Consider the following 15,953-nt stretch of genomic DNA (forward strand, 5'->3'; position numbering starts at 1 on the left):
AGTAAAATAAAATCCCTACTTCTTCTACCACGTTAACCAGAAGTTTAATTTCAGAAACATAACATTATAACTATTTGAAATTGTCTTTCATTTTACACTTTTTTTTCAACACTCACTTCACTCACTCACTCACAATTGGCTGTGTTAGTCATGTACACTCTCTGCAGAGAGAATAAGTACTTAGATTGCTAAACTTACACGGTATTGCTCAAAAACGCTTTGTTTTCCCTTGACTTTTGTGCCAGCAAAATCTTTCTCAGCCATCCTGGGTTCTTATACTCTCCTATGTTCTTTTGCAGTTTTCCGAAGAACGCAGCTGTCTGGGAAGGCACACTAAAGGGGTCAACACTTAGATCATGGAATAATTCACCCATTTCCAATAAACAGCACCAAACCGAGCATTAGTTGGTTTCAGAATTCCAGTTGACTATGATGATCATTTTAGCTAAACTCTCAGCTGCTGGCAGGACTGGTGGAATGGTCTGAGTGGGGCTGTGCCTATTTGTAAGTCCACATTGGGCATGGGGAGGTAGGGAACAAAACAACTACTTGATTAAGAAATGCTAGTTTGTTGAGGATTTTTTTTTTTTTTTTTTTTTTTTTGCTTGTTTAAAATTTTTATTTTCCTGGGTTGTTCGGTCCAACTGGAAAAAAACCAGTTTACAATTGATCAGATAGGGAAAGAGTCGGGTGTGGAAATCCAAATTAATTGGTGCCATAGTTTTTTTCTAACTGACTCTGGTATCTTAGGGATTACCAGCCTGGGCCACTGGTTTTGTTTGTGGACAGCCACTAGTGAGGAGAGCTCTTGGGCATCTTTTTGTTTCTCCCGAAGGCTGTGTGTTTGGCCTTAGAACAATTACTGATGTGCTCACAACCCTCCTATGAGTCTACCCAGCAGGGTGGCCAGGCCAGGACTTCGGCTCCTTCTCCTGCACGTGGAAGTGTCCCCTACATACTTAGATTTTGTGACCCGGACTCCAGGGTTTGAACAACAGCCCTGTTTGTAAATAGCTTTAAAAGAACACTTCAGTGTCCCCACGTTGTACTGAGAATTTTTTCCTATTTCATGACTTTGGTGTGTGTGGGGTGGGTAGGTTGAGGTTGGGGGCGTGTGTGTTTCTGTTTAAAGTCCTGAGAAGAGAATCTTTTCTTGTAAAGATTCTTTGTTTTAAAAATAGTATTCTTTGGTTTCCAATTTGCTTTTTATGAGGAGAAACCATAAAAACATATTCATTTATAAGGAGGAGTGGGATAAAGAGCATAGAAGAAATGCACACTTTAACAAAACAGCTGTGACAATGTCTTCGTCTAACCAGCATGGTCCAGCACATTAAAAAAAAAAAAATCCCAGTACCAAACAAATTACTCTTCAAGGGGAGGAGGTTGAGAGCAGCGTGCAGAGAAAGTGTCCAGTTTAGGTAGAAAATGTAGAAGAACTGACCTCCCCCTCAGGGTCTGCTGAGTGCTGTGGATATAGACCCAGGACTGGGATGGACATCGTCTCAAACATGCTCGCCGTCCAGGTCGTCTGTAATTTGCACTGAGGTGTAATTGAAGCTGTTTTCCAAGACGATCAATGCTTCCTTAGCGTAAAAATCGGGGATCAGCACGTGATCTCCTTGGCTGGCTGGGGTTGGATTTCAGGGGAGGCTGAAGAGAAGAGAATTGAGCATCGGGAATATTTGGGCCACGCGAAGCCGCTGGGGATCTTACACACCTGAGGGGTTTTGTGTCTTTATACCCTTCACACAATACAATTTTAACCGTTACTGCCACGTTGCATCGTAGTCTTGCCAGTCTTGCTAAAACATATTGTACTTTTCTGTTTCTTCAAAGCATGATAAATAAAACCTTTTTTTAATTAATTCCATTTTTTTTCAAATTCTTTTCCCATTTAGGTTACTACAGGGTATTGAGTATTGAGCAGAGTTCCCTGTGCTATACACTAAGTCCTTGTTTGTTATCTCTTTTAAATATAGCAGCGTGTACTTTGAAATGTTTAAATCAGGAATAGCTTTAAAGCATTGATCGCTGTCTCCAGCTGTTGGCAGAGCTGGTTCCAGGGCCCGTGGAGGTTTGGGAGACCATCCTTTTGAATAGCGTGTCTGCTTTGGGTGGATATTGGTGTTGCTTCCCTGCCTTGCGGTCTGGGGCGCCTTCTCAGTGCCATCAGTGTGTGGCCTGCAGCTTCTGACCCATAGGAGCATCTCTTCTATTTCCTTCTTTGCTGCTCCCAGGCTTCTGGGTGCTGAAAAACCCTTCAAACCAGCTTGTTAAGGTTGTTAAACTGGAGTCTGAGACACCAACCAAGGCCTGAGAGGACCCAGCATGCACCATCTTTTAGTGTGGACCAGAAGAGAGCTATTTTTGCCTAAAAGGTGCCTTTCTTGCTTACTTCTTGATCGCTGGCTGTGTTTTGTGTAGATGAGGGTTTTGGCTAGCGTAATTTGATAGATTAGGAATCCCTGTGATTTGAAGGAAAAAGATGAATAAAAATAGGGTAAAGGCCATATTGTATTTGGAGGTTGTGTTCTACCCTGACCACGTTAAGGCAGAATCCCCTACAACTGCTTTAACACCACGTGGCTGAGCCCTAGGAGAGCTGTCAGTGAGCCTAGACTGTTGGGGGACTATAAAACCGAAAAGTGGCTCTGGGTGAATTTGGTAGAAGGAAATGTGACTTCCTGTCCTGTTGCTACCTTGGGAAATAAACCATTCGTCATGGATCTGTTTCCTTAATTGTAAGTTGAAATATTTAAAACAGAAAATAAGAGTCTTCTAGCTTAGCATTCTGAATTGTGTGTGTGTGTTTCTCTTTAAAGTCCTTTAAAATACAAGACTCATGGCAGGTGGCCAAATAGTAAACATCACATCTAGTGCCATCCTGAGATCAGCTATCAGGACAAGAGCAGCAGAACAAATTACCTGGGCCTCTGTCATCAACCCTGACTTGATGGAACAAGGCAGGCAAGATTGGAGATGGATACCACTTTTCTGCACAGAAACCTTTTAACCAGCATCCATTAAACAACAGAGAACGGGGTGGCTTCTCTGCTGGGGCCCCGGAGCCATCAGAATTGATGAATAAGAATAATTCTGACACACTCCTCATTGGTGTATGGTGGGCTGCCTGAATTTTAAAATCCTCTTCCTTTCTCTAAAAATGTTATATCTCATTCTGTATGTTCCAAGATGATCTGCATTTAATATTTTTCCACCCCCTTAAATCTTGCCATCTACATGCTGATGGGTGAAGGGATATCTCATTCTGAAAATCTCAAGCAACTTTTAATTTTAACAAAACTGCAAAAGTCATAAATTTTAAAAGGAAAGAAGAGGGGTGGGGAGGCGTATTTCACTTTCAACATGTTGTCAGAAATGAGTGAGCTAGAGTCTGGAGACAAAATCTTGGCCAGGAAATGATGACAAGATACCCATGATTCTGATCTGTCACAGAGATGATAACAGACAGATTGGTTCTTCCCGAGGGTCCTGGGGGCTTCCTGAGGATGGCGGCTGGTTTGGAACCAGAGCTGAGATTTCCCCCTCTCCTTTTCAGATTGTGTTTGCAGCATGCTCGCCAGACATGGAATCTTAGAAGAGCCACTGCGAATGCTAGATGCAGTCTGTAGAATTCATTGTCTTTTAAATTTGGATATCATTCATGACCACACACATGCTTAGGAAGTGGAGTATACATATGTCATTTGGATGCTCCTGGTACAGTACGTACACTTGTGAAAATGTATCTGTGTAAGGTACTAGAGTCTCTTATAAGGTCCAAAAAAATCCCGTGTGGATCTGTCCACCTTATAGACCCCAAGGACACCTCTGATCCCTGGTTAGTCATCCATTCACCCACGTCCCCAGTGCTCTGAGAGCTTCTGGGATTGCCTGCTAGGGTCTAATTCATACACTGTATTTACATGTTGAATTATAATCCTACTCTGCCTAAATCAAATCACTGCCTTGCTTTCCTGTTACCTGTAACAATAAAGTCAAATTCCTTGCTTGAGTTCCAAGGCCCCTCTGATCTGGCCCATACCTCCCACCTCCTCTCCTGTCACTGTCCTGCCCAATCCCTCTCCTTCTCAGCCGCCCTGGCCTTCTTTCTGTTCCTAGAGCACCAATCTCATTTCCTCAGGGCTGTCACACTTTCTGTTCTCTCTGCCTGGAATGCACGTTTCACTCTGCAAGATTGGCTGCTGCTTCTTGACATTTATTCAGTTCCCTGACCAAATGTCCCAACCTCCGAGAGGTCTTTCCCAACTACCCTATCAAACGCTACTCCCTCTCCGTCACTTATCACATGAGCGTTTTATTTTTCTTCTCACTCTGAGACTTGATCTCTGTTTATCCACTTGCCATCTGCCCGTCTCCCAGGCAAGAGAGCGAGCTCAACGGCAGCAGGGACATTGCCGGTGTTCTTCAAGGCCCCCGGGCAGCCCCGAGAAACGGGCCTGGCACGGAGGGGTGGCTAGCTCCACATGTGTGGACTCAGTGACCACACCTGCGCTGGCTGCAAAGTGAGCGTCATGTTTTGAGAGTCAGAACGACAACAACAAACTAAACTGGGAAACTAAAATTTCTTTGGAACGATTGTCCCAACCATGTCATAAATCTGCCTTTCCCGCTGGATTTACATCGCTTGCTTTTGGACAAACGAAAAAGCACAATTCTCTTCTCCCAGAGACTTGCCTGCATGCATTTGCTTCCTCGCATCCCTGTCGCCTTGGAAATCGCTCGCGCTGCCGGCCCTGCTCCCCTGTCTCCTCTAAAGCCGATTTGCAGCTCCTGCCCTGAGGAAGCCCTTCTCATCAGCCTGTCCCTCCACCTCCGTTCTCACTCCTCAGCACATCTGGGTGCTGGCACGTTCACAGGCATCCTATGTGTGAATTTGCACTTGCTGATGTCCTTTTCTAGAAAAGTAACTTTATCCTTTGATGTAGAGGTAACAGGGAGAGGACAGGCAAGGGTACTTTGTAATCATATTATCAGTTACTTGAAAGTAAGAAATTGTGATTTTTTTCCCCCTTTGCAAAAATTGTTTAATGCTGTTAACTGATATCGGAAGCCACCTGGGTCTTCTATTAAATGGGCCTGCTGTCATCTTCAGAAAGGTAGTTTGTTGCCTGAAAGAACAAAGGCTTGTTTGTCTGCTGACTAAAATTTAAAACACCCAATGTGACTGTATCCAATCAGAATGGTCTCACCCTTTCCAGTAATGACAACGTGTCCATGGTCCTTGACAGCAGCACGTGAAGAAGGGCACTTACTCCTGTGAATCACAGGTTGCAGGATTTTGGAGGTCTCTGCCCACCTCCCAGCCCAGGACAGACCCTGTGAAGCCATCCAGCACTGCAGCAGAGCCAATGAATAACGAGATTACTCACCTCGTCCTTTCTCCTGCCTCTGGGCAGCGACAAAGCCAACCCACTGTAGTCAAACAGCTTTTACAAGAACCACACACACTTTCTCTTCAGTGTTTCCAAAGCCAAAACCTCAGCGTGGTGTGTGGGTTTCGTCATCTCCAGGAGAAGCTAGCTGGTCATGCGGTGACGGCCTCGTCCTTCACCAGGATGCCAAGTGCTGGGGGATGAACCCAGAGACTTCATAGAGCAGGTGTGTCCCCCCATCCTCGATCTGACTTTCTGTACCTTCAGGTGTCATAACTCAGCCTGTCTCAGAGTGAGGTGTTATTTAATGAGGTGATAAAACAAGGATACATAGTTTACCACGTTCACACCTGTGGGATTTTGAACTACAAAAAAGCAGCAAAGGGGAAAGAGAAAGGGTCAGTGAAACCCTATACTTCATTTTCATTTCTCAACACCCCTGTTTCTGATACCCAAGCATTTCTTCCTTCTACCATTTTCTTCTCACTGAGTCCTCACAGCTCAAGTAGCAAACAACCCATGGGCATGATTGAAAAGAGATATTTCCTGGGAGGTAGGGAGCAAGACTGGCTCAGACCTCCTGCGTTGGTCCCGCTGGGGCCTCCCAGCTTCAGTCTGGTGGGGATATACTGAGCGCAGGCCTGCAGCTCACATCCCAGTCGAGCGAGCCCTCACCCGGGATTGGTGGGTCTGTGCACATGTGTGTATGTGTGCGTGTGTATGTGCGCTAGGAGCAGGCTCGTGGGATGGGGAGGGTGGAAAAGGCTCAAAATTCAACCTCCGGAGAGGAGTTTTAAGAGAGTCCCAACTAAAGAATTTTAGTACAAAACTAGAGACAAATGCATCCTTTATCAAAAGGTGTTACCAAGAAACGTGTCAACTACTTGTGCTTTTCATTCAAACTTAAAGTTAAGTCACAGTTAACAGGCCCTTCTGGACTGTTAACTAAAGATTCCAGCCGGAACAGAATTATCTAGAGCTCCACAAGAAATCTTCCATGTGCTGTCTGTCACTGGCTTTGACAGGCCTGGTTCTACTGATGTCACCGTGTCCTGTGTGTCTCTCTGAACTTGTTCTAGCCCATGTTTACACTGTCTCTCCACACCCCATCCGCAGCCAGTATTTGAACAACCCCTCCTGTCTCTTTCTTCCAAACAGAAAAGAGGGAGGTACCACCAGTGTCCTCTGATGGAGTGTCACAGAATCACGGCTGTGACATCTTAATAGCTGCACTCCATGACAGAGCCAAAGTTGTCCCTGCTTTGCTAAATGGCAGGTCAGGAGGGGCACAAAAAATGACTTTCTCTCAACCTCCTGCTGTCCTGTACTTTAATGCATTTTCAGTCAGATTACTCAGAATTATTAACATTTTATAGCGTATTGGAAAAGTGATGTCAGGTCATTTTCTTTTTTCTTTCCTTTTTTAAAAAAATTATTTATTTATTTATTTTGGCTGCGCCAGATCTTAGTGGCGGCACGTGGGATCTTTTAGTTGCGGCATGCGGGTTTCTTGGTTGCAGCTTGTGAACTCTTAGTTGTGGCATGCTTGAGGAATCTAGTTCCCCGACCAGGGATTGAACCCGGACCCCATAAATTGGGAGCATGGAGTCTTACCCACTGCACCACCAGGGAAGTCCCGATGCCAGGTCATTTGCTAAAGCCTGAGTCTTCCTGCACTTTATCCCCAGCTCAGCTTTTGAACCGGTAGCATAAAACCCTCTCAGTTTTCCCATTTGAGATGAGAGGTGAATGAAATGGGCCTTCAATGTGCTTTCAAGAAGACATGATTTTTAAAGTCACTTTGAACAATTTAGAAATGAGCACAATTGCTTTTTCTATCCCTCATTTGGTTAATAGAGAAAAGGGTTTCTCAAGCTAAGATGAGAACTTCTGGAAGAGTCATGAGCTCTATGGCTCTGGATATCTCCCAGCTGGTTTTAACAGGCAACTCAGGTCTGGGGTGGGGGATGGATGGCTAAGTGCCAGCTTAATTGGAACGTGGGGTTCCAGTTCCAGCTCCACCACATATGTGTGACCTTGGTCAATACCTTAACATCATTACAGATCACAATGATAAATAACATCGGTACGTTATCAGTGGGGATAACAAGAGTAGCTACCTCATAGGATTACTATAAGGGTTAAATGAGCCCATCCATTTGGTTATTATTCTGGTGAATAGTAATTGTAGGGCAGAGAAAAGGGATTTATTAATCACTGAGAAATCGGGAGGATGAACAGTTTAATGAAATTCAAAAGCTATTGGAAGAGGGCAATAACTTGATGGAATTAACATCACATTTTATTTTTATTTTACAAAATCCCTTTGGGATTCTTGTATATGGAGGGGTGTCTCGCTATCCCTTCCGCCCCTGTCACTTTAGGCTAGACCATGGCAGCTTCTCCAAGGACTGTATTTTGTCATTTTAAAATTGGTTAGATGGGGTAACTCTCACCATATTTAAAAACAACCTGACTCATTTTCGAGCTCTTGGATTACACTTTATTTTCAAAAGCTTGGGGGAAGTTCTTACCCAAAATGCCCTGGTGAATTCTAGAATTACAGAAATTTCTTCCAAAGTACATCTGAAGAACCAACTATACAAACTGTCAGTTATAAGATGAATAAGGTCTGAGGACCTAATGTATAACATGGTGACTATAATTGATAACACTATATCATATAATTGAAATTTGCCAAGAGAGTAGAACTAAAATGTTCTCACGCACACAAAAAAGATAACTATGTGAGGTGATGAACGTGGTAATTAACTCCACAGGGGAAATCTTTTCACAGTGAATATATATGGAAAATCATCATGTTGTACACTTTAAATATCTTACAATTTTGTTTGTCAATTATACCTCAATAAACCTGGACGGATAGATAGATAGATAGATAGATAAATAAATAAATAAAGCAAGCAAGTAAGTGAGTAACAAATGGTTCCACCTCCTCTCAAATAGAGAAAGGTCTTTTTTGGCCAAGAGGAGGGAATTTCTTTTCCTTACTTCTCTCCCCAACTCTCAATGCAACCCCAAATCAAGATTATTTAAATTCTCAAACTTACTTAACAGAATGGTCTCCCAGTGCTATAACCAGCCACGCTTCCGTGTGGAAACACAGCCAACACTTTTTGTTCACCCATTATTGAGCTTCTTTCTCTTCAGTTCCTTCAAAAGATGAGTATTAGGGGCTTCCCTGGTGGCGCAGTGGTTGAGAATCTGCCTGCCAATGCAGGGGACACGGGTTCGAGCCCCGGTCTGGGAAGATCCCACATGCCGCGGAGCAACTACGCCCGTGAGCCACAACTACTGAGCCTGCGTGTCTGGAGCCTGTGCTCCGCAACAAGAGAGGCCGCGACAGTGAAAGGCCCACGCACCGCGATGAAGAGTGGTCCCCGCTTGCCGCAACTAGAGAAAGCCCTCGCACAGAAACGAAGACCCAACACAGCCAAAAATAAATACATAAATAAATAAATAAAAAAAAAAAAAAAGATGAGTATTAGGTGGGGAAGCAATGTATCTGCCTGTGAGTTCCCTTGTGTCCAAGTTCAGTAGAGGGATGGAAATATGAGGCTTCTTCCCCATGGGGCAAAGATGTGAATGTCTCATTGTCATCAGCTTGTAGGAAGGAGGTCTCCAGCCCAGAGGAGCCAGAGGCTGGTGCTGACATGTTTTCCTGGCCCTGGGATTGGGCTGTGACCTCCAGGGCCGGTGCTTCATGCCTGCATCACCATACAGGCTCCAGGGAGTGGGCCTGGCCCGGGGACCATGGCCCTTGCTGTAATGGCCCTTCCTCCACCTCCTCCTCCTCCTCCTCCTCCTCCTCCTCCTCCTCCTTCCCCCCTCACCTGGGCTGCCTCGTATTTCCCCAGCGTGGCTCCTTCTGCCCAGTGGGAACCTTTCTCTCTGCCCTCAATGCCGAAGGAGCCACACCAGCCTAGTGGTGAGGGTGAACTCAGGACAGGCTTTTCCCCATAGTTCTGAATTTCCTAGGTTTTGTCAGTGTAAACCAGACTCTTAATGCTATTTTAATGTAGTTATTTTGTGTGTGAATAATATGCTCTTTTTGCCAAACCTCAAGCCCTGGAACTAAGATCTCATAAAAATGCCTAGAGTCCAAAGCTAATAGCTGTTATTCAGCTGTTATGGGGTAAGGCCGAAAAAGTTTCAGATTAATGTTATTCTCACCAAGGCAGCGGTGATACAAAACTATTGAGGGGGGCCCCAAGGCTCCAGATGCCCAGGGTGTAAGAAGCGCTGTGTCCCATCAGGATGTCCCAGTTGCTTTCCCTTCACAGCCCCTGTAACAGCTTCTGCCTTCTTGATCCTCAGCTCAGTGAATAGCCTCACCTCCCACCCAAGCTGAAAGTCCTGGAAGTCACCTTTGACACCTGCCCCCCAACCTCTGTCACCTACCATACACATCTGATCATCGCCAACATTCATTCAACAAGTATGTATTAAGGGCCTGTTGCATGCCTGGTGTTCTGCTGGGTGGGATGAGGAAGTGGCGCCTGCCTGTAGGATAGAGGGTAGCGTCATGGTTAAGAGTGTGGACCCTGAAGCCAGAGGTCACGGGCTGGCGCTGCCACCATTAGCTCTGTGACCTTTGACAAGGTCTTTTTGTCTCCCTATGTAAAATGGGGATAGTAATAGCATCTGCTTCGTGGTTACTTTTTGACACCTACATGAATTATAATTTCTAATGCACTCAGTGCCTGGCACATGGTAAATACTGTGTGAGTATTTGAAAAATAAAATGATAGGAGAGAGATTGGTATCAAGCCTTCACACAAACAAGTGAAGTGGCAGGTGGGAGAGGGTGGAGGCTCTGTGAGATCCCAGGAGCCTGGGCTGGGATGTGAAGGACGAGTGGGCATCAAAACCTCCATCTCCTGCCACTGTCCTCGTTCAAGCTACAGTCACCTCTCTCCTGGACCACAGAAATGTCCCTCTAAGTGGTCTTCTTTCCTGTTCCCCTCCTCGCCAGACAGCAGCCAGTGGGGTGTTTCTAAATCTTAAGTCTGATTGTGTCGTTTCCTAAATGGCATTCTTCAGTGGCTCCCAAGTTCCCTCAGGTCTATATGCAAGTATCCTCAGGGGGCTTACCAGGCCCCGCATCATTTTCCTTCCACCATTGTCTTGGTCCTCCTTTTCCTCCTCTCTTTAACCCCCAGGAAACACCCTCACACGCTATACTTCAACCCTGCGGAATTTCTTTTAGTTCTCTCTGCAGGCCACAATCTTTCTCCCCTCTGGACCTCGGCTCTTTTAGTCACATCCGCCTGGCATATCTCTCTGCTCTGCCCCACCTTTCCCTGGTGAGCTCCTATCATCCTCCAGACCTCAGCCTCAACCTCACCTCCTCGGGGGCTGCCTTCCCCAGGTTCCTTAAGCTGGGTTGGAGCTCCTCCTGTGATTTCCCACGGCCCCTTCTAGGGCCCTATTGCAGTGTTGATCACTTTATCTATTGATTACTTTGTTGTGTCATTTTTCTCTTTACTCTCTGTATTCCTGTCAAGCTCTGGGAGGGTAGAAACTGCCTTTCTTGTTCAAGTGTATCCCCTGAATTCAGCACAGTGCCGGGCACATGGTAGGCTCACAATGCATGTTATAGGTTGAATTTATGTCCTCCCCCAAATTCATATGTTGACGTTCTCAGAATGTGACCTCCAGTACCTCAGAATGTGACCTTACTTGGAAATGGTGTTGTTGCAGATGTAATTAGTTAAAATGATGGGAGTTAAAATACTGGAGAAGGGTGAGCCCCTAATCCAATCTGACTGGTGTCCTTAAAAAAAAAAAAATGTGAAGAGAAAGACACGCATAGAGGGAAAATAATGTGAAGATAATCCAGGGAGAAGACATTCATCTACAAGCCAAGGAAGGCGGCCTGGAGCAGATCCCTCCCTCACAGCCCTTGGAAGGAACCACTCCTGCAGAAACCTTGATCTCTGGCTTCTAGCCTTCAGAACTGCGAGACAATAAATGCCTTACCGAAGCCAGCCAGTGTGCGGTATTTTGTTATGGCAACCCTAGAAAACGAAGGCAACATATTTCTTCACAGACTGGGTTTCCAGCTCCTTAAATGTGCTCCTACAAGTAAAGACTTTGCGTGTGCACAAATATCCCCTAAACAGCTCCGTGTTCCACAAATAGATGACTCCACAAGAATGGCAGGCCCAGGTGGCTGTTAGTCATCACAGCACATAGCCAATTTCAGCGTCGAACGACCCCCTCTCCCTGGGTATTCCAAGAACTTCACCCGAGTGGGCAGGGGAGGTGCCCCACTTGGCAGACTCCCACAGTGGGGGGCATGGGAGCTGATGGGCAGGCAGGTGCTTGTTTTCCTTTCCAGCCAGGAGAAGCAGCTGAGAAGGAACCAGGCAGAGCAAAGCACAGGGAAGCAGAGAAATAAGTGTAGGCGTGTGGAGCCAGAGCCGTGCTCATTCTGGACTCCAGAACCATGCCATTGTCAGGGCAAAGCTGCGCATAAGCCAAAATGTCAGGGAGGAATTTTCCCCCTTTATAAAGAAAGTTCTCCTTCTCCATTTGATTGCAGCCTCTAATAAGCAATTCTTTCAAATTTCTTCTGACTTAAGAAGTTCAGAGTATGTTGAGCTAAAGAAACACCAGGATCGTAATTACGGTTATTATAGGGAGTTGTTGTATGCCCATCACCACAGCATCTGGCTGTAATCACATGCTTAATGGAATGCAAGATGATCTACTGCTCATAATGGGCACTTTCTGAGCCAGGCAGCCACCAAGTGCCCACCCTCCCACTTGGAGGCCCAACAGAACAGATGTTTGTGGAAAGAGAGGATGCTTGTGCCTGTCTGGAGGGCCAGCGGCCTCAGGGAAGTGCTCAGGGAGAGTCATTCCATAACAAGGTCTTGGAACTCATACGGTTCTGACCAGCCAACAAGGGCAAGAAGCAGGCTCTTCCCTAACTCTGGGTAGCAAGAAGGGGTTGGGGGGGATCGTGATGCTCACCTCTGATCACAGTGAGTCTCACAGATGGCGAAGTGTGAGTATGGGATGTAGACCCATAGTTGCTCCTGGTAACCCCAAGCTCCTGTCCCCATTCTTTAGCAACAGGGATGCCCCAACACACTGAAAAGACAGAATGACAATCCCTCTAGTCAAACAATTCCTGAGGTATAATTGTCTTAGTCTGCCCTGGCTGCCATAAAAAAACAACAACAGCACTTATTTCTCAGGGTTCTGGAGGTTGGGAAGTCCGAGATCCAGGTGCTGGCAGATTCATTTCTTGATAAGTGCTCTCTTCCTGGCTTGCAAATGGCCACCTTTGCCTTCTCACTATATCATCACATGGAGGAGAGAGGAGGCTCTGGTGAGTCTTCTTATAAGGGCACTAATCCCATCATTGGGGCTCCACCCTCATGACTTCATCTAAACCTCATTACCTTCCAAATGCCCCACCTCCTAATCTCCTAATGCCATCACATTAGGGGTTAGGGCTTCAACATATGAATTTTGGGGAAGACAGAAATGTTCTGTCTGTGACAATAATTACACTTGCTCTCTCTTCTCCCTTTCTCTCTCTCTCTTGTTTGTGTGTGTGTGTGTGTGTGTGTGTGTGTGTGGCCCCCATTCCTTCCTTCACACCTCAATTTTGAGAGCCAAGAAACCAAAAGTCATATGTCCCTGATCTGGCCTCAACCTTACAGATAAGGCCCCTGACCGCTTTTGGTCTCACCCTGACCCCTTTTGGTCTCACCCTGCCCCAGGCTACCAGATGCCTCATGCTGGCTGTACCAGGTTTGACTACAGTGGAGTATTAGCTCATGTCTATAGGAGTCCCTTTAGACCGGTGCTATTAGAAACCCCAAGGCCACTTGACTGTACTGTGCCACACATTCTGGGTCTATTTTATTAACTTCCCCAAACATAAAACCCTATGGTCATCTAGCCTCTCTGGTATCATCATGCTTGATCTCTATGCTTCTTCTTTTTTATTGTAGTTTTCTGTGGCTGTCTTGCCTCTGTGGTTCCAATGCAAATAAACTTTCCTGTATCCTTAACCAATTCCATATCCAAGAATCTTCTGCATGCCCTAACAGGCATCTCAAACTCAGCACTGCCAACGATGAACTTCTTGTATCCTTTTGCCCACCCTATCCCTGTAAACAAATGTCTCTGCCATTGACTAGTTCAGTTGGTGATACCACCACCCATCCAGCTGACTATCCTTCTCCCTCACCCTACATCTTACCTATCAAATCTTACAGTGTTTACTCTCAAAATACTGCATATGTCAAACTAGAAGGCATGAGCATATAAAATAGAGCCCCCTGGATTTTCAACTGGGAGATAATCTTCTCTCAGACTCAACTATTTTTGAGGGGGGCAAATTTAATTGACAGTCAAATGTCTATATTTAAATTATTAATTTAGCTACACGTGTATATTTAAAAATAGCACTTAAGCTATAAAGATATTAATTTAGGAATCAACATCCTCACTCATGTTTCTGAAAGAGTTTTATTCAAATTCCTCACATGCAATTTTGACACCAGGATTTCTTTCCTCACTGGAGTGTAGAATTAAGATGGTTTTCTAGAGCAAATCATGGTCACTTCTGTGTTGTTTGAGACACAGCATTTTTAGAATCCAAATGTGATTCTGTCTCTGGAAGCAGTTCCTAAAGTCACAAGAACCCATCAAACAGCTGGATTTTTTTCAACTGTGTATTGTAGTCCTCACTATGTAATCACTTAATATATTCATTTAAAAGTAATCTTTCAAACGCTTGTTTATAACACCATGCAACACTTGTATTGTGAGGTCATAATCCCAGGAAAAATTACTGCAGTTCGATTAATTGCCTTTGCCTTTTTTTTGATTGAATCAGTCAGGAGGCCTCTCTAACACCCCAAACCAGCACTGATTCAAGCCATTTCAGGCCAGTGTGCCTTCTCCAAACATAGGGCGACCATATGCCCAGTTGGCCGGGGGCAGTGCTGGTTTAGCATGTTGTCCCTGTGTAGTTATCAATAGGACCATCTCAAAAGTGTCCCAGTTTGATCATTAATCATATCATCAAGTACCGGTTTGTTGTTCCAACTAAGGTAATTGAAAGAACTCCCTAATAAGGATTTATAAAAATTCACATATAAGGTTTGTTTATCTTCTCCATAGGATTATGTGGGGATGGGGAAGCACTTTGTCTAATATTTAGGCATAAGCGGTGTTTCTTATCAACTCTCACAGGAGCTTCCCAGGTGGTTTCTCTGCTTCCAGCGAGTTCACTCTCAGTCCAGCTTCTACTGTGCTATCTCTCCCCTGCTTATGACCCTTCAATGGCTCCCCACTGACTACAGGATTATAGTCAAGCTCCTACCGTGGCTTACAACACCCTCTTTTTCTGGATTCCCTTTTGCTTCCTAAAACTCATTTCCTGCTTTTCCCTATGTGACAGACTGAATCATAGCCTCCCAAATATGTTCACATCCTAATCCCTGGAACCTGTCAATATTATCTTATAAAAAGGGACTTTGCAGCTGTGATTAAATTAAATCTTGAGATGGGGAGATTATCCTAAAATTACCTGGGTGGATCTGATCTACTTACAGTGGTCCTTATGAAAGGGCGGCAAGAAGGTCAACGAGGAAGTAAGGGAAAGGGAGGACAGGCAGAATCACAGGAGAAGGCGATATGATGACAGAAGCAGAGATTGGAGTCATTCACTTTGAAGATGGACAAAGAAGGAGCCAAAAGCCAAGGAATGCAGACCAACAGCAGACGATGGAAAGGACAAGGAAGCAGGTTCTCTCCTAGAGCTTCCAGAAGGGATCAGCCCTGCCGACACCTAGACATTAGCCCTGTGAAACTGAATTTGGATTTCCGACCTCCAAAGCTGTAAAGAGAGCAAATTTATGTTGTTTTAAGCCACTGTGTTTGTGGCAGTGGGTCACAGCAGCCATAGGAAACACTATATCCTACTTAGTGCTTTACGTTCCAGCAACTTTAGTCTGTCTGATGCTCACCACCCACACCACGCTCTTTCCTGCCTCTGCTAGTTTGCTGCCATCCCTCCTGCCTGGAATACCCTCTCCCTCCCACCCATGTTTCTTTCTCGCTCCAGCCCCCATTTGCTTGGTCAAATCCTGTTTACTCATATGACTCAGTGTGGGTATTCCCATCACTGACCTCCACACCTACAGCCACCTAGGTGGGGTGAGCACTCTTCCTCTGGCTCCCATGATTCATTCACATTCCTCTAGCATTTATTTTTCCATAGTTCCCTAAAATTGTATATCTGATTGTCATCTCCAACACTTCCAAGAAGGGGCTGTGTGCAGGGAGTGTGTCATTTATTTTTCTATCTCCATATTCAGTAGGTGCTCAATAATTGTTTGTTGAATAATTTAAAAAAAAGAATTTAAAGAACTTAATTAACAAATATTTCTTATAAGAAATATTGGGTTATCCTTTGCCCATTTCCAAGTGATTTTAGGAAGAGCCACCTATGTTCAGTATTCTATTAGGTATCATCCTAGAAGAAATTGTGATTGCTGCCAA

General features: G+C 45.0%; 1 protein-coding gene and 1 long non-coding RNA gene across 6 annotated transcripts in view; one reads left to right on the top strand and one right to left on the bottom strand.

Annotated features, from left to right (window-relative positions):
- Window positions 1-15,953, top strand: part of ADAT2 (adenosine deaminase tRNA specific 2) — a 112,134-nt gene that overhangs the window by 54,667 nt on the left and 41,514 nt on the right. For 3 of the 5 annotated variants that reach the window (XR_014248505.1, XR_014248506.1, XR_014248507.1), the window contains exon 7: window positions 9,738-9,858. The exons of the other annotated variants lie outside the window; for them this stretch is intronic. The gene's annotated coding sequence lies outside the window, so the exon portion shown is untranslated. The remainder of the gene's footprint in view (window positions 1-9,737; window positions 9,859-15,953) is intronic. 5 annotated transcript variants of the gene reach the window in all.
- The window catches only part of LOC309634953, a 738,917-nt gene that overhangs the window by 52,453 nt on the left and 670,511 nt on the right, over window positions 1-15,953 (bottom strand). The gene's annotated exons all lie outside the window — the stretch shown is intronic.

This window comes from Balaenoptera borealis (genome assembly GCF_965194805.1).
Source record: "Balaenoptera borealis genome assembly, chromosome: 9".
In the NCBI taxonomy this organism is placed as follows: Eukaryota; Metazoa; Chordata; class Mammalia; order Artiodactyla; family Balaenopteridae; genus Balaenoptera; species Balaenoptera borealis.